This window comes from Pseudorca crassidens, chromosome 6, assembly GCF_039906515.1.
Source record: "Pseudorca crassidens isolate mPseCra1 chromosome 6, mPseCra1.hap1, whole genome shotgun sequence".
In the NCBI taxonomy this organism is placed as follows: Eukaryota; Metazoa; Chordata; class Mammalia; order Artiodactyla; family Delphinidae; genus Pseudorca; species Pseudorca crassidens.
Genome location: NC_090301.1, coordinates 8,027,676 through 8,052,730, shown reverse-complemented (window position 1 = coordinate 8,052,730; position 25,055 = coordinate 8,027,676). Strand labels below are relative to the sequence as shown.

At 36.5% G+C, this 25,055-nt stretch overlaps 1 protein-coding gene and 1 pseudogene across 9 annotated transcripts in view; both read left to right on the top strand.

Moving 5' to 3' along the window:
• The window catches only part of DIS3L2 (DIS3 like 3'-5' exoribonuclease 2), a 374,176-nt gene that overhangs the window by 670 nt on the left and 348,451 nt on the right, over positions 1-25,055 (top strand). The window lies entirely within an intron of this gene.
• Positions 18,476-18,609, top strand: LOC137226840 (small nucleolar RNA SNORA62/SNORA6 family; annotated as a pseudogene).

Genomic DNA, 25,055 nt, shown 5'->3' with positions numbered 1-25,055 from the left:
CTGATCCTTTAACTGGGAATTAGCTTTCCAGTTTTTAGTGCGTTTAGTATTTTGTAAGTTGGATCTTGTGTCTACAGAAGGAGCTCTCCTTGGGACTGAGTAGGTTTGGGAAGAATTTCAAGTGAAATTTGCTACGTTGACGAAGTTGGGGCAGGTGTTGTTAATATCTTTGATTTACATTTGAAAACAGGTTCAACACAATTCGATTAAAATCCCAGCAGGCTTTTTTTCCCCCAGAAATTGACAAAGTAAAATTTATATGAAAATACAAGAGACTGAAAACCTCCCTTAACTGAGTTTGAAGAAGTGGGACTAAGGAAACTCTAAGCCTTATTTGAACATTGTTGGATAACTACATTATAATTAATCCAATGACAGTGGAGCTAAAACTGAGACATATGAACAGTTTTCGAAAATGACATTATATGGGACTAAAATGTAGGAGTTTATATATCAAAATCCATTATTCAAAACAGTATAATTTCATTTCAGCTCAATAAGTATTTATTAAGTACTTACAGTGCTCAGTAATTGCTTAGAGACATAGAAGAGCCAGAGAAATTTATACAGGCATCTGAATTGATTTTTTCTGTAAGAGTTGAATAGGGATTTTAGGCTCAATTGCTTTGGGCATCCTCCAAAGACTCATTTGTGAAGATGCACAAACTCTTAAGCAGACATTCTGTGATATTTTATTGCTTTCTTACAGGTTTGGTGCCCATTTATTCACTTATTCAACAAGTATTTGAGTGCTTACTTGGTACTAGGCACTGTGTTTAGCATTGGAAGTTAGGGAGAGTGAATTCATGCGTGACCCTGTCCTCAGCGGATGCAATCAGATTAATCACATGAATGTAAAACTGCAACTGTGACAAGTATTTGAGTTAGGGAAGTCACAGAAGTGACATTTGAACTGAGATCTGAAGGATGCACAGGAAGGGAAGAATGATCCAGTCAGAAAAAACAGCAAGGGCAAAAAGACCCTGTGATGGCAGGGTTCATGGAGAGGACTGGGGACTTAAGATACAGATCTGTGTTTCTCTCAGGAAGAGTGTAGAAGAATCTCGTGAGAGAGGGGGTTGGAGAGGTGGGCCAGAGGGTGCTGGGCCTTGTAAGCAGGTTGAAGAGTTTATCTTTGGAGTAAAGAGAAACCTCTGTACAGTTTTACTTAGAGACTTAGGCTGGATTGTGGGTGGGGATGACACAGTTAGATTGTGTTTGACTAGCCTGCTTTGTATCTTCTGCTATTGCTTAGTGTTTGCATTGTCTTCTCTTTCTTGGTTTTCTCAACATGCTCCTTCAGCTTTATTGCCGTTGAGGGAGACTCCATGTACCATTAGCAACGCACATCTACTTTTTTTTTAATTGGGAAAAAAGGAATTTTAGGGATTAGAATTGGACATTAGAAGTCGAGTTGAAATATTTTTGCATTAGTATGACTGCTAGGAGACTAATTTCTGTGACTCTTTTTAATTGTGGTTAAAAAATACATAGTATAAAATTTACCCTCTTAACCATTTTTTAAGTGTGCAGTTAACTATATTTACATTGTTGTGTAACATCGCTAGGAGTTTTTCATCTTGCGAAACTAAATTCTGTACAACGGCCTATTTCTCCTTCCCACCAACTCCTGGCAACCACCCTTCTACTTTTTATTTTCATGATTTTGACTACTCTAGATATCTCATATAAGTGAAATCATACAAGGTGTGTCCGTCCATTTGTACTTTCATACTCCTTCTCTGCAATATCCTTCCTTCTCCCATCAGTCAATTCAAATCCTACCAATTCTTTAAGGCCCAGTTCCTTTCCCTTGTCTTTCAACTTGAATTAATAGATCCAGAGTGGAAGAGGCCTTAGAAATTATCCTGTCTTATTCTAGGCGAGAAAATAGAGTCCTGTAGAAGTTTCAGTGATTAGCCCAAGGACAGACATCTTAGTGAGTTGGGGCAGAGTTGGGACTAGAGCTCTGGTCTTTCACCTTCTGGGTGGGTGCCTTTACTGCTTCAGTCTGCTTACATGTTGTGATTTTGTGCTTTATTCTTTAGTTAGACCAGAAGTACCACTGAGGCGCAGAAACTGATTTCCACATCCCCATTCCAATATGTTGAGGCATATTTGATGCCTAGGAAGTATTAGTTGACTAATTGATTGTCTTTAGGACTTTCATTGCCTAGAAGGTGACTCTGCATAAAATTTTGAACTTCATTGATTCAGATCCTTGATTATATTAATCAAATTTACATTGGTCCTTCTGCAGTTGAATGATTCTTTCACTTTTGCCATCAGAGTTGAGATTCTCACTTTTTCCTGTCTTTATTGCATGTATTTGCCCATGGCATATATACTTGGGTTCCCCTGCACATTTTGATGAGGAAGCCATCAGAAATGAAAAAGAACACATTAAACTTTTTAGGTTAGCTGATTTATTTTGAGGCAAAGGTTTATGTTTATTTGTGAGTTTTATTACTGCTAAATGGTTTTGAAAGAGTCATATTTGTACTACATTTTATAGTGTTCATCTCACAATGCTTACAGACTAGTTGATTTTAGGTATTGGACTGGAAATTATTTTGAGGTGACTCAGTATTTTAAGTACAAAAAAAGTATAACAAAGTGTTTTCTGGTGTGAGGAAGATTTGTAAATTTTTATTTTCAGTTTCCCCATTTATTCCAGACTTTGGTTTTCTGTAATGTTGTCCAGCCTTATAGGATCAGCCTTATAGGATACAGTTTTTAGAGTATCCTTTTACTGTAACCTTCAAAAAGTTTTTTGTTTTATCTGGGGAGTTTCTGTGGGAAATGAATTCATTTTCATTCAAGTACTACTAAGCACATGTTCAAATCAAAGTGTGGGCCTGCAATAGTTCTGTAAATCCCTCTGCGGTCCAGCTATTAGTGCCATTATTGGTGACGTGAGAGAAACTCAGCCAGAATTCTTGTTATCTTTATTAGACTGAGGGTGGTGGAACTGCACAAGATGCTTGTTTGTGTCATGTAACAGGAGGTAGAAGGATTTGACAGTAAGAACTTTTCAGATAGCATTTTATTTGGAACCATAGCAAGAACTTGATGCCCCAGAGTTGCAATTATGTGATTAACTCTCGTGTTGATGCTAGATTTAGTCAAGTTTAGTCAGCCATTAGTCTAAAAAAACTTCTTTCCCAATTTTTAAAAATTGTGATAAAATACACATAATATAGAATTTACCATCGTAACCATTTTTTGGTGTACAGTTCAGTGGTATTAAATACATTCATAGTGTTTTGCGATCATCACCACCATTCATCTCCAAAAACTGAAACTCTATACCCATGAAACCACCATTCTTCCCAGCCTCTGGCAACTACTAGTTTGCTTTCTGTCTCTGTGATTTTGACTACTGTAATTACCTCATATAAGTGGAATCACACAGTATTTGCCTTTTTGTGCATAATGTTCTCAAGGTTCATCCATGTTGTAGCATATGTCAGAATTTCTTTTAAGGCTTGTATGTATATACCACATTTTGCTTATCCATTGATCCATTGATGGACACTTAGGTTGTTTCCACGTTTAGCTGTTGTGAATAATGCAGCTAATGGACATGAGTGTGCAGTCCAACTACTTCTGATTCTTTCTTAAAACCCAGTAATAGCTGCCTCTTGGATGCACTAGTGGTGGCAGACAAGAGATAGTGTTCCCACTAGTAGGAAGGGACTTTCATGTTACACAAAGCACAGTGAAAATGTCTGACGAAATTAGCTGGAGATAAGGGCTAATGAAGAGGTACCTTGCCCTCAGAAAATGCCTTCTAATTAGAAAGTTAAGAGGAAGGGGATTATCATTTATGGAGCCCCTCCTATGTGTTGAGTAATTCACATGTATTATGTCATTAAATATCAATTGTTGTCCATTGAGAAAGAGGATTCAACTCTTTTACTGGGGAGAATATAGAGGCTCAGGAAGTTTACTTAGGTCATAAGGCAGTAAGTGTTAGAACTAAAGTATGGACCCATGTCTGTCTGATTCCAAAGTCCATATTCCTTCCACCACAACACATTGTGCTACTTCTCTAAATCAGGTTCTGATTTCAGCATGAGTGCTACGTATGAGAACATCGACATCAGTTCTAGAGGAACCATAAGGAAAAGGGCAAGTAATGAAGTAGACTGATACAGGAGGGAGTTACCTGTTCCCTGCGGTTTAAAAAATCCTTCAAATGAAGGACAGTAATTGTTGGCAGTATTTGATAGACATGAGAGCTTGGGTACCTAAACCAGGAGGAGGCAGGGAGTTATGTAATGCTAATTGAGTAACTTTGCCCTTTAGATTCCTCTGAGGCTTCCTTTAATGAAATTGGATTGTTTCTGTCTCCCATTGGGATTTGATGAGGAAGAGGTTTGTAGTGATTGTCTAGGTGCTGAGGGATTTGGAGAGAAGCCCCAAACATTTCTGTTTAACTTCACCTCATTTAGAGAGCGTTTCTCTACATGGGAAATAGTTGCTCCTTTCCCTCTTTGCCTTGGTCAGCTTTAGTTAGTTTTAGAGGATTGAATGTGAAACTGTAGCAGCAGTTATATGAGGGAGGAGATAACAGCACATGGTTATTTTTGTTTTAATTGTACTTAAAATCAACAATTTACATGGTTTGTTATTCTTTTTAGTTATTTTATGTTTTTTAAATGAAAACATATTTGAATTGTTCATAGATCTTTTGCTCCAATAAGACATTTGTTTTCTTTATGATTTACTGAATTTTGCCAGTTCAAATCAGTCTTAATAGTTTGGAAGTAAGGATGCCCTATAAATTTTATGACTAAAATATACATTATTAATAGGGAATACTTTTAATGATTGAATTAGGAACCAACTTGTATTGTGAAGCATTATTAGTTATTGGTTAAGACCATATATATATATATTTTTTTTGCGGTACGCGGGCCTCTCACTGTTGTGGCCTCCCCCGTTGCGGAGCACAGTCTCCGCACGCTCAGGCTCAGCGGCCATGACTCACAGGCCCAGCTGCTCCGCGGCATGTGGGATCTTCCCGGACCGGGGCACGAACCCGTGTCCCCTGCATCGGCAGGTGGACTCTCAACCACTTTGCCACCAGGGAAGCCCCAAGACCATATTTTTTAAAAGCTGGATAATTGAGGTGTTGTCAACTTACTATAAATTGTATGTATTAAAAGTATACAATTTATTAAGTTTTGATATATGTATATACTCAAGAGACTATTATCACAAACAAGATAGTGAACATATCCATCACCCTCAAAGCTTTCATTACATCCCTGGCTCCTTGACCCCCATGCCAGACAACCACTGATCTTTCTGTAATTATATATTAATTTTATTTCGTAGAATTTCCTGGAATTTTATATAACTGGAATCATATAGTATATAGTTATGCTTCTTTTACTCAGCATAATTATTTTGATATTTATCCTTTTTTTTTAATGTATCAGTAGTTGATTCCTCTTTAATGCTGAGTAATATTCCTTTGAATGGACGTACCGAAGTTTATTAATACATTCACCTGTTGATGGGTGTATTGGTTGTTTCTAATTTTTAGTTGGTAACAAATGAAGTTGCTATGAAAATTTGTGTACGAGCCTTTGTGTGGATGTATACTGTTATTTCTCTTGGTTAAATACCTAGAAGTAGAATGGCTAGATCATATGGTAGGTATATGCTTAACTTTTAAAGCAACTGTCAAAGTTTTGGAAAGTGGGTGTACTATTTTGCATTCCCACCAGCAATGTATAAGAGGTCTAGTTCCTCCTCATCCTTGCCAACACTTGGTATGGTCAGTCTTTTTAACTTTAGACTTTCTTATAGATGTATATTGGTACCTCATTAGGATTTTATTTTATTTTTAACATTTATTTTATTTTTTTTGGCTGCACCATGAGGCATGAGGGATTTTAGCGAGCCTGCACCCCCTGCAGTAGAAGCGTGGAGTCTTAACCACTGGACCGCCAGGGAAGTCCCCTGATTTTAAATTGTATTTCCCTAAGGAAGTGATGCTCTTCATCTTTTCATGAACTTGTTTGCTATCCATATAACTTCTTTGGTGAAATATCTGTTCAGATGTTTTGTCCATTTTTCATTGGGTGTGTTTCCTTATCACTGAATTTTAGAAGTTCTTTGTATATTCTGGATGTATATCCTTTTTCAGGCATAGGATTTGCAAATATTTTCTCCTAGTCTCTTTTTATTCTCTTAATGATGACTTTTGAAGAGCAGTTCTTAATTTTGATGATGTCCAACTTACAATTTTTTCTTTTATGGATTGTGCTTTTCTTGCTTTATCTAAAAAATCTTTGGCTAAGTTAATATCACAATGATATTCTCCTGTGTTCTGGAAGTTTTACTTGTAAATCTATGATCCACTTTGAGTAAATTTTTATATATAGTGCAAGGTATGGATCAAAGTTCATTTTTTAAATATATGGAATTCCAAAAAAAAAAAAAGGAATCCAGTTTTTCTAGAACCATTTGTTGAAAAGACTGTATTCCTTCACTTAATTCCCTTGTGCCTAGGTTATACCTAGGTTGAAAATCTATACATATTTTTGGTTCTATTTCTGGACTCTCTGTTTCATTGATCTATTTGTAGATATTGATGCCAGTACTACACTGATTTGATTCCTATAGTTTTATAAAAAGACTTGAAGTCAGATAGTGTAAATCCTTCAACTTTGATGTTCTTTTTCCAGACTTTGGCTCTTTGAGGTCCTTTTCATTTCTGTGTTAATTTTAGAATCAGCTTGTCAGCTTTTCAAAAAAGTCCGCTTGAGAATTTGATTCAAATTTTATTAAACCTATAGATGATTTGGGGAGAATGCCATCTTAACATCTTCCAACCCATGAACATTTATTTAGGTTTTCTTTTCTTTCTCTCAGCAATATTTTGTAGTGTTCACTGCACATATCTTGTACATCTTTTGTCACAGTTAGCCCTATGTATTTTATATTTTTGATGCTATTGAAATGATGGTTTTTAAAATTTTATATCTTTGTTGCTAGTATATAGAAATATGATTGATTTTTGTACATTGGCTCTTTGTTAACCTGGCTATGCTTATTTCTTCTAGCAGCTTTTTAAATAGATTTCATTGGATTTGCTACATAACGATTATGTCATCTGTGAATACAATTTTACTTCTTCCATTTTTTTAATATATTTATTTATTTTTGGCTGTGTTGGGTCTTCATTGCTGTGTGCGGGCTTTCTCTAGTTGCGGCGAGCGGGGGCTCCTCTTTGTTCTGTGGCTTCTCTTGTTGCGGAGCGTGGGCTCTAGGCATGTGGACTTCAGTAGTTGTGGCACATGGGCTCAGTAGTTGTGGCTAGAGGGCTCTACAGCACAGGCTCAGTAGATGTGGTGCATGGGCTTAGTTGTTCTGCGGCATGTGGGATCTTCCCAGTCCAGGGATCGAACCCGTGTCCCCTGCATTGGCAGGCGGATTCTTAACCCCTGCACCACCAGGGAAGTCCCTACTTCTTACTTTTTAATCTTTAACTTTTTATTTTTTCTTATTGTACTGGCTTCAGTTCCCAGTACAATGTTAAATAGAAGTGGTGGAAGTAGACATATTTGTCTTATTCCTGATCTTAGGAAGAAAGCATTTAGTCTTTCACCATTAAGTGTGATGGTAGCTGTAGGCTTTTGGTATATTTTCTTTGTCAGTGAAGAAGTTTCCTTCTATTCCTAGTTTGCTGAGAGCTTGTTTTTTTTTTTTTTTAATCAGAAACAAATGTTGGATTTAGTCAAATGCTTTTTCCGAGTCTACTGGAAATGGTTTAATATAGTCAATTACATTGACTTTCAAATATTAGAACTAACCTTGCATTCTCTAGATAAACCCTACTTGGTCCTGATGTGTTATTATTTTTATATGTCGTTGGAATTTCTTTCTTTTTTTTAAATTTTTTTATTTTTTTAAGTGTTCTCTCTTTTTTTTTTTACATCTTTATTGGAGTATAATTGCTTTACAATGGTGTGCTAGTTTCTGCTTTATAACAAAGTGAATCAGTTATACATACACATATGTTCCCATATCTCTTCCCTCTTGCGTCTCCCTCCCTCCCACTCTCCCTATCCCACCCCTCCAGGCGGTCACATAGCACCGAGCTGATCTCCCTGTGCCATGCAGCTGCTTCCCACTAGCTATCTACCTTACGTTTGGTAGTGTATATATGTCCATGCCTCTCTCTCGCTTTGTCACAGTTTACCCTTCCCCCTCCCCATATCCTCAAGTCCATTCTCTAGTAGGTCTGTGTCTTTATTGGAATTTATTTCTTGAAATTTATTAAAAATTTTCCATCTGTGATTATGACAGATACTGGTTTGGGATGATTTTTCTTGTAATATCTTTGTTTTTGTTTTTGGTATCAGAGTAGTGCTGGCAACCTTCAATGAATTGGGAAGTATTTCCTTTCCTTTAATTTTCCGGAATAGTTTGTATAGAGTTGGTATTTCTTCCTTAAATGTATTAAGTACATACACATTTAGAATTGTTATTTGCTCTTGATGAATTAACCCCTTTAATGTTATGAAATGATCTTTAGCCACAGTAATGTTCTGTGATCTGAAACCTACATTGACTGATATTAATGAAGCCATTCTGGCTTTCCTTTTGTTACTGTTAGCATGGTATATCTTTTCCATACGTTTACTTTTAACTTATTTGTGTCTTATATTTGAAGTGTTTCTGTAGGCAGCATATTGTTGAGTGTTGCTTTTTAACTAGTCTGACAATCTTTTTCTTTTTGGCCATACTGCATGGCTTGTGGGATCTTAGTTCCCCGACCAGGGATCAAACCCGTGCCCCCTGCAGTGGAAGCGTGGAGTCCTAACCACTGGACCACCAGGGAATCCCCCCTGACAGTCTTTTAATTGGTGTACTTAGACCATTTACATTTAATGTGATTATTGATATGGTTAAGTTTGATCTTTCATCTTGTTATTTTTCTTTTTTGTCCTATCTATTCTTTGTTTCACTTCTTTCGGATTAATTTTGTTTTTTCTAAAATTGTCCATCTCCCTTGTTGGCTTATTAATGATAACTATTTATTTATTTAGTGGTTACTTTAGGGTTTATATATACACGTTAAACTTATCACAGTCTACTTTCAAGGATATCATACCACTTCACATATAAAAACTTTGTGTGTGTGTGTGTCTGCGTTGGGTCTACGTTGCTGCATGTGGGCTTTCCCTAGTTGCGGTGAGCGGGGGCTACTCTTTGTTGCTGTGTGCGGGCTTCTCATTGCTGTGGCTTCTCTTGTTGCTGAGCACAGGCTCTAGGGCGCGCAGGCTTCCATAGTTGTGGTGCACAGGCTGTGGAGCGCAGGCTCAGTAGTTGTGGTGCATGAGCTTAGTTGCTCTGTGGCATGTGGGATCTTCCCAGACCAGGGATTGAACTCGTGTCCCCTGCATTGGCAGGCAGATTCTTAACCACTGTGCCACCAGGGAAGTCCTTTTTTTGTTTTGTTTTGTTTTTTTTGTTTGTTTTTGAAAACCTTTTAGCAGTATCTTTTAATTTTCCCTCCTGACCTTTGTGCTCATCATTTTTTTACTTCCACATATATGATCAATTCCAGTATACACTGTTGTTATTATTTATAACTAATCAATTGTCTTTTAAAGAGACTTAACTTTTAAGAATAAAATCTTTATATTTACCCGTAAGTTACTTTTTCTAGAGCTCTTCATTCTTTTGTGTAGATCCAAGTTTGCATCATTTTTATCATTTTCTTTCTGCTTTGAGGACTTTAGTGTTTCTGACCATGCAGGTTTGCTAGTGATGATTATTTCAGTTTTCACATGTCTGAAAAAGTTTGTATTTTGCCTTTGTGTTTGAAAGATATATTTGCTGCATAAAGAATTCTAGATTAACATTTTTTATTTTTAATCAGTGTTATAAGGATTTTGATTCACTGTCTTCTACCTTGCTTGTTTCTGACAAGAAATCTGACCTCTTTATTTCTGTTTCTTGTACTTAATGTGTCTTTTTTTTTTTCTCTGCTGCTTTTAACATTTCCCTTTAGACTGGTTTTAACCAAATTGATTATGATTTGCCTTGGTATAGCTTTATGTTTCTTGAGAAACACTGAACTTCTTAAACTGTAGTTTTATAGTTTTCATCAAATTTGGAAAATTTTCAGCTGTTACTTCTTCAAATATTTTTTCTTTCTTTACTTTTCTCAGTCCCCTTCCTCTGCCCTGCTGATTTCAGTTATACATATATTAGGTTGCTTAAAGTCCCACAGCTCACTGATGCCCTCTGTTCATTTTTTTCTGTCTTTTTTTCCTGTTTTTCATTTTGGATAATTCCTATTGCTTTATCTTCAAGTTTACTAATTTTTTCCTCAACAGTGTCTAATCTGCTGTTAATCCCATCCAGTGTAGTTTTCATCTCAGGCATCATCATTTTTATTTCTAGAAGTTTGATTTGGATCCTTTTTATATCTTCACTGTTTCTTAACCTGTTCAGTTTTTCCTCTAACTTTTTAAACATACAATTCTAATAACTACTACTTTCCTGTACTTTTTCATTATTCCTATATATTTCTACATTCTCTCTTTCTTTCTCTTTGTCTCTGCCCCTCTCTTTCTCTCACACACACTGTACCCACATACCCTCTATTTATTAATGAAGTAATGCAAGATACATAATAATTTCCCTATTTTGTATATTTGGATATAGGCTTAAGAAAGCTAGGTAGTTTGGTTTGCTCAATATCAGACAGTTAATGTTCAGATTAAAATCTAGGTTTTTCACAATGTCTGCTCTTTCCATTACTCCTGCTTCAGTAGGAGAGATAAGACAAGTGTTTAACTAAAACAGAAGTAAGAGTAGGGATGGCACCATAATAGAGAAGGATTATGAAAGATCACAAGGGAGTGTGTAGGTTATAAAAGACTTCCAAGGATGCAGGAAGCATTAGGGATGAGCCTTGAAGGACAAGTGAGATTTTGCATGATACTCTAAGGAGGGCGAAGCATTTGCGGAGAGAAGAGCGTATTGCAGTATGTGAGATTTGGAAGAGTGAGGCATGTGTTTAGCTGAATTGGGTGTGAATATGGAAAGCAGACAACTAGGGAGGTTAGATTAGACTGAATTGTGGAGTGTTTTTGATGTCTGGCTTTATCACAAGTTTTTTAATATATCTTGTCTTTTCAACTGCTGCATGCCTCTGACACAGAGATGGAGTCTTTTAAAATTTCCCTACATTCCTTAGTACAGTCTTGCACATAATTCATTTATAGCTTTTCTTACTATAGCACCCTTAGTTCTTCTTTATTAGTACTTGTGATTGCATTGTTTATTGTATAAGAAGTCTTAAATCTTGTGTTCATAAAATTCCTTCCAAAGAAGTCAGCATACTTTATGCTAATTCATTTATTGATTGTCTCAGCAGTCAGCTTACCATACCCTAAGAGTATCCCACTTTCTCAGGCATCCAGAATCCTGCTTCAACTTAAGGGTCATTGTGTAATCTTGTATTGTTCTAATGAAAGGAATGCTCAGATGATAGTGTTGTGGGCAGAGCCCAGGCCTGTTTCTCTGGAACTTTTTTACTTCTGGCTGGTAGGGAGGAGTACATGTGGCACTGTCCTTGAACTCGCAGCTGCCCACCACATGCAGAATTGGCCCTGACACTTCAAGTGCTCAACTGGACTCACTCTGATCTTTGTATCTCAGAGGAATTGAGAGCTGAGGATTCATCCAGGGTTTCATTGAATTTCAGTTGGGTAAAAAATAATTAATGGAAAAATATCTTATTGTTCAAATCACATCATTCCTCTTGTAATGCTTTTAATTATCTTCTGCAAACCTTTTTACTCTTTAGTTCGAGAAGTGCCCTCTTTGCTGGAGCTCCCTGAAGTGATTGCTCGTGGTTCTCAGTGAGTTTAATCAAAGAGCACATGCCTTTTGCTGTAAACCCTCCCTACCCCCATGAAATTCCTTGTTAATGCAACTTCAGAAGAAAAGATGAAAATCAAGCATTTGCTAACTCCTAGCAGGTGACTCGTTAGGACACTATAGAACCAAGCAGATTTTCAGTGGCAAATACTGAATCTAGAATTAAAAGACTATATATGTATTTACATGCATTTTTGTATGGTCTTGTTTGTTTTTAAATGGTAGTTTTTTATTAAATACTGAGAAGTTACAAAGTAATGTATGTAAAATATGTGTAAGGTATACAGAACACTAGGACAGTGAATACCCATGTACCTAACCACCGGTTTAAGAAAAAAATTGAAGATCTCTATGTTCCTGTTCCTTATCCCACCTCTTCCTTCCCATTTCAGAGGTAAACTGAATTTTGTATTTTCTTCGTACTTGAACCATATAGTTTGTATCCTTAAACTGTTGTTTAATTTTGCATGTTTTTGAAATTTATAAAACGAAATCACAATGCAGAAATTTTTCAGTGATTTGCTTCTCTCTATAACATTATATGTGTCTGCTTTGGTCATATTTTTGCAAGTATTTAATCCTGGGCTGCTTTCACTTAGTGTAAATTTATTTAATAATTTTCCTCGTTAGTTTTATAAAGAATGTGATTCATATGTTTCTACCTTGTAGAAATAAAAATGGTAATGCTCTCTGACTGGATAAAAATAAACCATTCTCCTTTAGGCATTTAATGTACTCTCAGGGCCTTCCTTTGTGAGTGGGCAGGAGCCCTTTAAGGTGGTGGTTTATTTTTCCTGCCTTTCCCCTTATAGTTCACCTTGGGCAGCCTGGACACGCCCCATTCTCCAACTAGGTGGCTTGGTGGTTCTTTACCCTGACTGCAGAGAAGAATCACCTGAGGAGATTTAAGAATACCCATGCCTGGGCCAAACACAGACCAGTTACATTTGAATATTTCTTTTTGTGACTGTTCTTATCTTTTGCCTGTTTTTTTTTTGTTGTTGTTATTATTGTTTGTTTTGTTTTGTTTTAGTTGGGTTGCTTCTTTCATATTGATTTGTAGCTCTTTACATATTCTGTATATAAATCTTAGAAGTCTTAAATGTTGCAGATATTTTCTTCTAGTCTGGTGCTTTGTCTTTATGGTTTCTTTTGGTTTACAGAAGCTTTTAATTTTTAAAATTTGAGTCTCTTTATGGTTTCTGTGTTTTATGTCTTAACTAAGAAGCCTTTTTTTACCCCTAGATTTTGAGCAGTTTTCTCCTATATTTTCTTTTAATATGTTTATAATTTTACTTCCAACATTTAGCACTTTAAGCCAACTGTAGTCTATTTTTTATGTATAGCATTAAGGATCTAACTTTGCTTTTCTCTAAGCAGATAGCCAGTTGTCCTATTATCATTTGAGTGGTCTTTCTCCCACTAATTTGAAATACCTTTTTTAGAATTTCCTAAGGGTCCATTTTTAGACTCAGTTTTCTTCTATGATGTTTTTGCCTATTTCAACTATAATAATATCATACTGTTTTAATTACCATTACTTCATAGTATGTCTTCAAATCTGAGAGAGTAAATCTTTTCTTGTTACTCTTCCTTTGCAAATATTTTTCATCCATTGTGTACATTTTTTTCTTCCATTTGATTTTTGAAATTATTTTTTATTGGTGTGAAATTCACATAACATAAAATTAACCATTTTAAAGGGATACAGTGGCATTTCATATATTCACAGTATTGTACAACCATCACCTCTGTCTAGTTCCAAAACATTTTCATCACCCCAAAAGAAAACCCTGTACCCATTAAGTAGTTGCTTGCTATTCTTCCCTTTCCCTGTTTTCTGGGAGTCACCAATCTGTGTTCTGTTCCTATGGATTTAACCTACTCTGGATATTACATATATAGTACATGGAATCATACATGACCTTGTGTCTGTCTGGCTTCTTTCACTTAGCATAATGTTTTTGAGGTTCATCCATATTGTAGCATGTATTACTTCTTTTTGTGGCTGAATAATATTCTATTGTATGTATATGCCACAATTTGTTTATCCATTAATCTGTTGATGGGCATTTGAGTTGTTTCCACCTTTTGGCTGTTGTGAATAGTGCTGCTTTGAACATGTGTGTACATTTATTTATTTGAGTAACTATTTTCAACTCTTTTGGGTATATACCCAGAAGGGGAATTGCTGGGTCATGTGGTAATTCTATGTTTAACTTTTTGAGGAATTGCCAGGCTCTTTTCCACAGTGGTTGAACCATTTTACATTTCTATCAGCTACATATGAGGGTTCCAGTTTCTCTACATCCTTGCCGATACTTGTTATTTTCTGGGTTTTGTTTTGGTGTAGACATCCTTTTGAGTGTAAATGGAACCTCATTGTGTGTGTTTTCTTTTTTTAAAATATTTATTTGGTTGCGCACAGTCTTAGTCACGGCACACAGGACTTCTTTGCTGCGTGTGGGATCTTTTAGTTGTGGCATACGGGATCTAGTTCCCTGACCAGGGATGTAACCCGGGCCCTCTGCGGTGGGAGCGTGGAGTCTTAACCACTGGACCACCAGGGAAGTCCCTTCATGGTTTTGATTTGCATTTCCTTGATGGCTAATGACGTTGGGCATATTTTTCATGAACTTCTTGGCCATTAATATATCTTCTTTGGAAAAATGTCTGTTCACAGCCTTTGCCCATTTTTTTTCTATTTGATTTTTAAGATGAGCTTCTTAGTTTCTATAAAAAAGTTGTGATTGGAATTTAATTGTGGTTACATTGAATTTTTTGACTAATTTGCAGCCAATAGCTTTGTAATATTGAGTCTTTCTTGTCAAGAGCAGTGTTTGTTTATTTGTTTAGGTCTTTTATAATTTTAAAAATAATGATGTTTGAATTTAAATTAGGTCTTATATCAGTGTTATTAATTTTGTCCCCAGACATTTTGTGATTTTGGTTATTGCTAAGAATTGATATTTTTCCTCTCATGTTTTCAAATTAATTATTGTGGGCATATAGGAATGTTATCGATAATTTCTTTGTTGATGTTGAATCTGCCCTTTCTGACATTCTTGATGAAATCATTACTCTTAATAATTTGTGAGTATAACCTTTGAGATTTTCTAGACAGACAATTATATTATCTGTAAATATTGAAAACCTCTTAAACTATTGAACCAACTTGATTTATGAAAAAGCATAATTATTTTTAATTGATAAGTCTAAATAGATGCTTTTTATTACTAGTGAATAGAGTTAAAATATATGTGTACATATATATGTATATATAATATTGTTTGAGAAATGTAATTTATACTCTTGTAAGAAACAAAAAATCAAACGTTACTAAAATGTATGCCTTAAAGTGAGAATCCTTAGTAATCCTACTTTCTAAAGAAAATTGTTGTTATGAATGTGGTGTGTCTAAATAGAGGTTTCATTTGTTATACTTTGAGAGGCAAAGACAGTTAAAGAGATGGCTCATTGCTAGACTGTTGGCATTTTTAAGATGGTGTAGGCCAGTGCCATATTTCACTTGAGAATTTCATCCCCTGCTGTCCCTGGAATGATAACAAGAGAGTTTAATTTATATTAAAAATATAGGTAAAAGAAATTCTTCCTTTTCTTAAAAGTGTATGCCATTCTTTCCTACTCTGGTATAATAGGTTCCGTGCTCTTCAAGAACTATGAAAATAATTTATTTTTTTGTATCTTTGCTTCTTAACTGAGGATATTTCTTGTTATCCTGGGAGACCTGGAACTTAGAAGTATTTCTGCATAAGGAGTGAGAAACTGTCTTGGCTTTTATGTAGGATGCACTGCACAGCAGATCCACATGAAGGAAATGGATTGGGCTGATAGTGGTTTAGAAGCAGCTCTAGTTTGAAATGGGGGCTAATGTGAGAGGCCCTGACTAGAATGAATGGAGTAAATGTGGTTTTGCTCTAGAATGAGCTTCACTGACTGCGAACTTGGAATTCATGTTCCAAGAGAAACCTCATGAAGATGAGAGATGCTCCTGAGGTCTGCAGAAGAATGCCCATTTAGTCTCCTAGAGCTGATTAAAGGGATTCTAGCTCCTGACAAGATGGAGATTCAGAGCTGGAAGAAACCTTAGATCCTCATCCTTTACAGCTGGCTTAGGCTTGTTCAAAGTATTTAAGGTCTTGGGGGATTGGAAAATATTTTTGAATCAAGTTTGGCTTCTAAAGTGAAAGGTAGACTGGATACTGAGAAACAGCAAATCAGAGAAGATTAAATATTGTATTTAATGGGGGAGAACTGGAGAATATGTTGTTTTAGAGAAACTTATTAGAGACATATAGTCACTATATTCCTGGGAAAAAATTTTTAAATATTAAAAAATAATTGCAAATGACTTATGTAAAGAATTTAAAAACAAAATTCTTTTTTATACAAAGTTTTCTAACTGATTATTAGTGGAATATAATAAAAAGGCTATTAACTTTATATACAGATCTTCCTTGATGGGGCGACTTCTCAGTAAACTCTTCAGCCAAGTTGGAAACGTGTTTAATACACCTAACCTACTGAACATCATAGCATAGCCTTGCCTACCTTAAATGTGTTCAGAACACTTACATTACCCCGCAGTGGGGCAAAATCATCTAACACAAGGTCTGTTCTATAGTAAAATGTTGAATAGCTCATGTAATTTATTGAATACTGTACTGAAAGTGAAGAACAGAAGGGTTGTCTGGGTCTAGAATGGTTGTAAGTGTATCAGTTGTTCACGCTTGTAAGGGTGTGGGTGACTGGGAACTGTGGCTCACTGCCACTATTCAGCGTCACAAGACAGTATCTACCACATATTGCTAGCCTGACAAAAGATCAAAATTCAAAAATTGAAGTACAGTTTCTACTGAATGTATATCGTTTTCACACCATCGTAAAGTTGAAAAATCCTAAGTTGAACCATCGTAAGTTGGTTCCAGATACAACTATCTGCGTTGTATTTGGACACTACTGAAGTCATATTGTAATGCTTTATCACTTGATTGTATTGGATTTTCTAGGTAGACAGTAATTTCATTTATAATTGATCATTTTGTCTCTTTTCTAATATTTATATTACCTTTTTTGTTATATAGCAACAACTAGCTTCTTTAGAACAATATTGAATGAATGGTAAATAATTTAACTGTTATAGCTGGCAGCCTTTTCCTGTTCTGGGAGTGCCTCTAGTGCTTTGTCATTATCCATAAGTTATTTTCTGTGGCTATCTTTTAACTTTTTTCCTTTTTAAACTTTACTTGGTAGAATCACATGCAGTTGTAAGAAATAATACAGAGAGATCCTGTGTACACGTCATCTGGTTTCCTCTTGGACAGCTATAGTATAATATCACAACTAGGAAATTGATATCAATACAATTTACCCATCTTATTCCGATTTTACCAGTTTTACTTGTACTCTGTGTATGTGTGTGTATTTCATTCTGTTACATCTGTAAATTGACCACCACAGTCAAGATACAGAATATTTCCTTCACGAGGACCTCTCGTGCTGCACTTTCACAGCCATAGCCATCTCCCTCACTCTCTGCCTCCCTAACCGCTGGCAACCTCTAAACTCTGTCTAATTTGTCATTTCAGGAATGCTTTATATATGGAATGAGGTATGTAGTACATACCTTTGAGACTGACTTTTTTCACTCAACATAGTTCCCGTGTGATTTCTCCAGGTTGTTGCATGTATCAATAGTTTGTTCCTTTTTACTGCTGAGTAGTACCATGGCATGGAAGCACCTTAGCTTGGTTAACCATTCATCTGTTGAAGGACACCTGGGTTGTTTTTGGCTATTACGAATAAAGTTGCTATAAACATTCATGTGGAAGTTTTTATGTGAATGTAGGTTTTCATTTCTCTGGGATAAATGCCCAAGAGTGCATATACCCTTTGCTTAGATTCACCCATTGCTAACATTTTGTCCCATTTTCTTTATTTTTTGTGATCACTCACCCTCCCTCCCTCTCATCCTCCACACACACACAAATATAAAATAACGGTTTTTTTGAGCTTCTTGAGAGTAAATTGCATACCTGATTACCCCTAAATTCTTCAGTGAGTATTTTTCAAGAATAAGGATATTTTTACACACCTAAAGAAAAGTTATCAACTTAGTTAATTTGACATTTATACAACTTTGATCATATCTGCCATCTATTACAAGTTGTCAGTTGATCCAGTAATGTCTTTTAGCATCTTTCCCCCTCTAGGACAGGATCTGGTGTAGGATCCCACATGGTATTTAGTTGTCATGTTTCTTCTATCTCCTTCAATCTAGAACAGCTCTTTAGCCTTTTTTGTCTATATGACATTGGTATTTTTTGAAGAAGACAGTTTTGTTTTGTTTTTAACACATGTTCCTCATTTAGTTTGTCTGATGTTTCCTTATGATTAGATTCAAGTTATGTATATTATTCTTGGCCTGAATACTACGTAAGAGGTGTTGTTTCCTTGAGAAATATATCTTATCACGTTAGAAAAATTTCTTTTTAGTCCTAGTTTACTAAGAAGTCTTAATTACGAATAGGAGTTGGGTGCACATCGTTAGGGCTTAGAGTTGAGGCCACTGGCTGGCCAATGAACTCACAGGTGTAGGTTGTGTGCTGCATGAGTGGCAAGGGTGACTGGCCCAGTGAGTGGAGTTTGATAGTAATCCTTGCTGCAAGTAGAAAGAAAATGAAATAGGTGTTGGACTTGATCCATGCCTTTTGGCTTCTAGCCTGATGACAGTTTGGTTCCATTGTGTTAATTTACTATATAGTGAATATGTTAACAGATTTCATAATGTTAGAGTAAACATTCTCTACCATGCATTCATGGAATATAATTTTTAAAATTTAATGTTGGATGAATTTTTTATTTTTTGTCTTATTTTGGGTTTTGCATTTATGTTCGCAACAAAAATTCTTCTGTAATTCTGTGTGTGAAAGAGTGCGTGTGTGTTTATATGTCCTGTCTTTGTCAGATTTGGTATCAGTGTTATTATTTAGCCTTAGCATGAATCGGAAAGTTTTTTTAAAACCCCCTCCCCTCCCCCCAGCAGTTTAAATAACATTGAGTTTACCTGTCTCTAAACTGCTCTGAGCCCCGTGCATTCTGGGGAGAGCTTGTGGATCTTTGGCAGCATTTTCCAGTTTCTTTTCTGGTTAAAGGTCTGTGTAGGTTTTTACCTCTTCTTAGGTTTTGTCTCTGCCCTGCTTTCCATTATTCTTAGGATAAAGATTCAGGCTCTGCATTTGTGGTCCTGTATTCTTTTTGCTGCCTAAGCGTTGTCACCATTCATCCATTTATTCAAGCTAGAAATCTCTGAGTCTTATTAGAATTTCCCCTCTACTTACGCCCTCTGTTCTTAATTTACATTTTGAATCTGCTTCCTTTTTTTCCATCCCTACCACTGCCTGGACCCTTCCAGCTGTCTTAACAGGTTTCTCAGTCTCCAGTGTCTCTAAGTCAGCCCGTGAACTACAGCTGCAGTGGTGACACTAAATTGTAAATCTGATCATGTTAGGCCCCTGTTCAGAACGTTTTGGTGGTCCCAGGGTGAAGCCTTACCCAGAGCTTCTGATTTGGGTACAAGAGTCTGCTTGCCTATCCTTGTTTTCTAGCTTCTAGTTTTGGTCCACTCCCCAGCAGTCCAGCTGCAAGTCATTCCCCAGAATTTCTTTGCCCATATTTTTCACCGTTTGCTCTCCAGAGTGTGCCCTCTGACCTCTGCTCCGCCTGGTGCGTTCCTCTTTACCCTTGAGCATTTCTCACAGCCTTTTTCTGTGAAGCCCTCCCGGAGGGGACTTCTTCACCAACAGAATTTATCAACTCCTCTCCGTGCAGCTACCTTACCTTTGCTCTTTTGTGACTGTAGTTATATTCTATTGAAACTATTTTTTGCATATCTCTTTTTCTAGTATATATTCTTGATCTCTTTAAGGGCAGAGACTGTGTATTAATTTTTGCATGTAGTGTTAGCACGCTGTTTGGCACCGTAGATTCTCAGATGCTTGTTGAATGAGTACAAGGTGTATTTAGAGGACTGTGAGAAAACTGGTTGAAGCAGAAGGTTCTTAGAGGACTGTTCAAGATGGTGAGCCAGTATGGGCCAACAGATTATGAAGCAACTTGAATGTTTGGCTAAGGAGTTTGGACTTTTTCTTTAGTTACAAGAGGGGTAGAGGAAGGAGGCAAGAGGAGGGAAGGTCATTTATTATTGTTGTGCTAAAGAGACTGGTTAAAGTTCCATTATGGTATTAAAATTATTTTTAGTTTTTTAAATCTTTTTGTGTGGGTACTGGTTTATCAAATAAATAAAGATTGCTGCCAAGGTAAATAAATGACCTTACATTAATAATAGCGACTGCGTATCGAGTGCTTACTATCTGCCAGGCACTGCTTTGAGAACTCTGCATGTATTACCTCATGTAGTACTAAAGACAGCTCTCTACATGGTAGGTTTTAGTATTGCCTCTTTTAGATGGTGAAACTGAGGCACAGAGATGTTAAATAACTTGCCCAAAGCCACAACTTTTAAGTGGTAGAACAGGATTCAAACCTGGGCATTTTGGCTTCAGAAGCCTCTTAACCACTAAGCTCTGCTGTCTTCCATTAACCTTTTAGCCTATTGTAGTGGCACTTGGCCCTCCAGAAAACTGGCATTTTAACCTTAAATTAAGAACCGGGGAAACCATTTTCTATATTAACTGACATAAGCACATATTATTTGACTTGTTTTTACAGTAGATGATCTATTTAGTAATAGCTTCAAATGTTTCGTCTGTTGCTTCAAGTGGGAACTAAAATTGAGCCTATTCTGCATCTGATTAGCATTTAAGGTACTTTTTGAAAGTATTAAATATTTGAAATGAACTTTTAAACATCAAACAGCTGGTTGTCTTCGCAAATTAGAAGTGAGAGTTTAGAGGAAACACTGTTAAGTTTTCTGGCCCTTGTCCTCAGGCCAGGTAAGAATTGTTCCAGCATATTCTTCAGTGCTTGGTCTAGTCTTTGTTACTTGTTTCAAAAAAAGAGCTCCACTATCCCTGAAGGAAGGCAATTTTCTGATCTCTGATATGTCTGGGAGTTTTTCTTTGTAATTCGTTGCAGAGATTAAAATGTGCTTTTTTCTTTTCAAGTTTCTTTTAAGGTCACTACCATGTGAAGTAACACAGAATACATGTGTGTAGGTTTGCCAAGATTACAGTTGCTGTGGGAATCGTAACTTTGGATTTCCTCACATCTGGATTATGAAACGTGCACAAAGGCCCTGTATGAATATAGGTTTTATATTTTATGTGCATCTGGAAGTAGCAAGGTCTTAGTGATATAGCTTCCCATAAATGACAAGGTGAACTCTTACAGCCTGCAATTTTAAAGTAATCCCAAGGTTCTTAACGTTGCTGTGGAGCTGATGTCCCATGCTTTCCTCCTCCACTTGGAAGGCTTGCGTCAACACTGGGAAACTGGAGCTCTGGAGTGGAAGTGGAGGCCCAGCTTATTTCCCTGGGACCAGTAGACTTTAGGTTTGTTTTGTCTCCCGAGAAGTAAGGATTCCAGGGCTGCTGTTTTGAGTTCTCTTTTTGAAGCAGCAAGGAAAGAAGTGCCACAGGTCTGTCTTAGTTGCATTTTAATATTTTTGGATTTATTTTGGTTATTTGTTTTTCTTGGATTGTCCTATTTCTCTACTAACTACCTGAAGTTATTAATTATTAAATCCATGGTGATGCTCTTATGGGTGGTAGAGGTTTTTATTTGGGAAATACAGAATTTTGAAAAGGCTGCAAACCCTAGAGTCATCTTTCAAGCTCACTCACGTTGAATGGTGTGAACATGGAACATAATTTCACTATAGAAAGGAGGACCAGCATCAGTTTGTCTTTGTAGGGCCTCTGTCAGGTCTCCCTGTACAGGGTGCTTAGCTGACAGACCAGATCCCAAATCCGCAGATTGGCTTAGGGGGTCATTAAAGTTTCCTCGTCTTTCTATCTGTGGTCTGAATTTAGTCTTAGTCATTTTGCTGTTTAGAATTTTGTGTCTGGCATTCCTCCAGTTGCCTTGAATAATGCTAGAATTCTTCTCTGTGACTTTGAGGGAACAGTACAACTGCTTGTGACTTTGTATGTCTTCCTCTGGAGTGTCCTGCAAGATGCCATGGGGACCTTGTGTTGTAGGCAGGAACATGGTCCTTAGCGAGGCCCTATCTTGCTTGGGGCTGAGTCTGTAGGTAGTAAATTCCAGATGTTTGTAGCTGCAGCCCTGAGAGTAGGCATTGGTGTAGCAACACCTTCCCAAGAAAAAAGTAAGATATAAGTGACATTAAAAAAAAAAAAAACCTAACAGAAGCCAGGTTGATATTAATCTTTTGTTTAAAGTAGAAAAAAAATAGTTTTCATGGAAACTGACATTTGAAATAACTTAGGGAAAACTGCTTTCAATTCTTGTATATTTTAATCATTTTGTCCAGTTGATTATAGATTGTGAAAGTCACATATTTTTCCAAATTGCCATGGTAAAATTGGCCATGTGGATAAGCTTTGCAACTTTTTTCCTTTGTCTTACTGATTTTGAGATTAGTGTATGTGGATAGATGAAGGCTTTGATTACCATTCAAATTATGCATATAGCTGGTGGATGAGTTATTTTTCAGCTCTATTATTAAATCGTTGCTTCTGTATCACAGCATGAAATTTGCACGAAATCTGTATGATAACCTTGCTCCATAAAATTTATGCTTTATGTAAGTAAAGGCCTTAAGTGATAACAGTAGTTTTCACTGAGTAAAATATTTTACCATTTATGACTTGTAATTTAAGAGTTTTTAAAAGGGAAATTAAAAGCCTTCTCACACGCTTCAGTATAGTTTAGTACGTGTATGTGTATTTGTGGAAGGTGAAGTGCTGTGTGTGTGTATAGGAGTAGGTGAAATAACATTGGGTATTAATTGGTAATTATTGAATTTCAGTGATTAGCATACATTCATTACATCATTCTTTCTACTTTGTGATTGTTTTTAAATTTATAAAATAAAAAGATAAAAAAAGTCTACCCAAAAGTAATGACGAAAAGTGATAAGGTCTTAGACTTTTATTTGATAGCACGGACTAGGAGTTAATGAAAGGCATGTTGCAATTTCCAGTACCTTGTGAGCAGCTTTTTCAGTGCTGCTGAAATACTGCCCTGAATTTCTTCAGGAGAGAGAATATTCTTTTATCCTATTATTGCCCAAGTTTACTGATGGCAGAGATATTCCAGGGTGACCACTCACATTATGAAAATAAAACCTTTTGTTTATGAGACACTTTCTTTTGCTATTTAGAACTGAGCATGAATTCTGATACCAATTGGGTGCCTTCTTGTGCTTCTTTAGATTCTGATTTCTGTTTTAAAAAGTGAAGTTTTTATTTAGTCCCTATTCTTTTAGATTCCAAAAGTTTCTCTGTCTGTTCCTTCCCCCACAGGATGAGGAAAGATTTCTTCTTATTTCTAAAGGTATTTGTGTTTGACCCGAGCCTTTTGCTACTTTGTCTGGAATTTGTCTCCAAGGTCTGTATGTTTATCCCCAAAAGAGAAGATAGAATACATTTCAGGGGTTTGAAAGTGCCAATTGGTATGAAAGTCTTTAAAGCATAAGAAGTAATCTTATTTGTTCCAGTTTAGAAATTCTGTAAATGACTTTAATCATAATAATAAAATATGGAAGAGAAACATGATTGAATTTATAATATAATTCTGTACAAAGTAAACATGAGAAATGAAGCTATTTGCTGAAAAATGAGGCAGCTTCCACCTCATAACATTTTGGGGCCTTATTTGATAGCAGAGCTTATATTTGAGAAGACCCTGGATGATCTTTTTCAATTTTGGTTTTGTATGCTGCTGCCTTAAAGCAAATCTTACATTTATTGTTGTGTTATTTGTGATCAGAACTCTGGTACTTCAGTGACATTAAGATGATTCTGTCTTTATTAGGCAGGGAGATGATACTTAGATCCACCCTAGCAATATCCTTAATGTACTTCCTGCCTTTCCTGATGTACTCCTGTGTGTTATCAAGATGTGAAAATATTAAACTCCAGAATTCAGATAAATCTTATAGTAGACATCAAGATTCTGGAGTATTAAATGAATTTAAAAAGAATGTCATAAGCAGGGGAAAGAAAGTTCAGTTGTCTTCAAGGGTTTTCTTAAATTCTGGAATATGGGGAAATGTTTTAGTATTTTGAAGATTATTATCATTACCTTTTAAAATTTGAGTTGAGAAACACTACATAGGCTTTTCATTCGTTTTCATCAGTGTCAAAGTTTATTGCCAAACTCTTTTTAATTCCCACTGTGACATTAGCCATTGTAAATTACCATCCTGTCATCAAGAACATTCATTCAGGGTCTGCTTTGTAAGGCACTGTGTAGAAATAGGCATAAGACATAGTTCTTGCTCGTCAATAATTTATGATTGTCGAGGAGTGACAGGGCATCTTTTTCTTGAGGTATAGTTGATATACAGTATTCTGTAAGGTTCAGTTGTACAACATAGTGATTCACAGTTTTTTAAAAGTTATTCTTCATTTATATTTATTGTAAAATATTGGCTAAGGGCATCCCTTTTTTTTTTTTTTCGCGGTACGCGGGCCTCTCACTGTTGTGGCCTCTCCCGTTGCGGAGCACAGGTTCCGGACGCGCAGGCTCAGCGGCCATGGCTCACGGGCCCAGCCGCTCCGTGGCATGTGAGATCTTCCTGGACTGGGGCACGAACCCGTGTCCTCTGCATCGGCAGGTGGACTCTCAACCACTGCGCCACCAGGGAAGCCCAGGGCATTTCTTTTAATTACTTCATTCAGTGAACATTTCCTGGGTGCCCTCTATGTGCCAGCCCTACTAGGTACTGGGATACAGTGGTAAACCAGACAGACAAGGCCCCACGCTCTTGGTGCTTACATTCTAGGATCTTAAACACTTAGCATGCTGAACGATGTAATTGTTCAGTACTTTACAAGGGAGGTATTACTTTGTTCTGGTATGGTTGGGAAAGACTGATTGAGAGGGTAGGGCATGAGTTGGACAGCTGGACAGGAAGTAAATGTCCCGTTCCCAGTGTGTATTACGTGGAACCTGCTGTAAAGGATTTT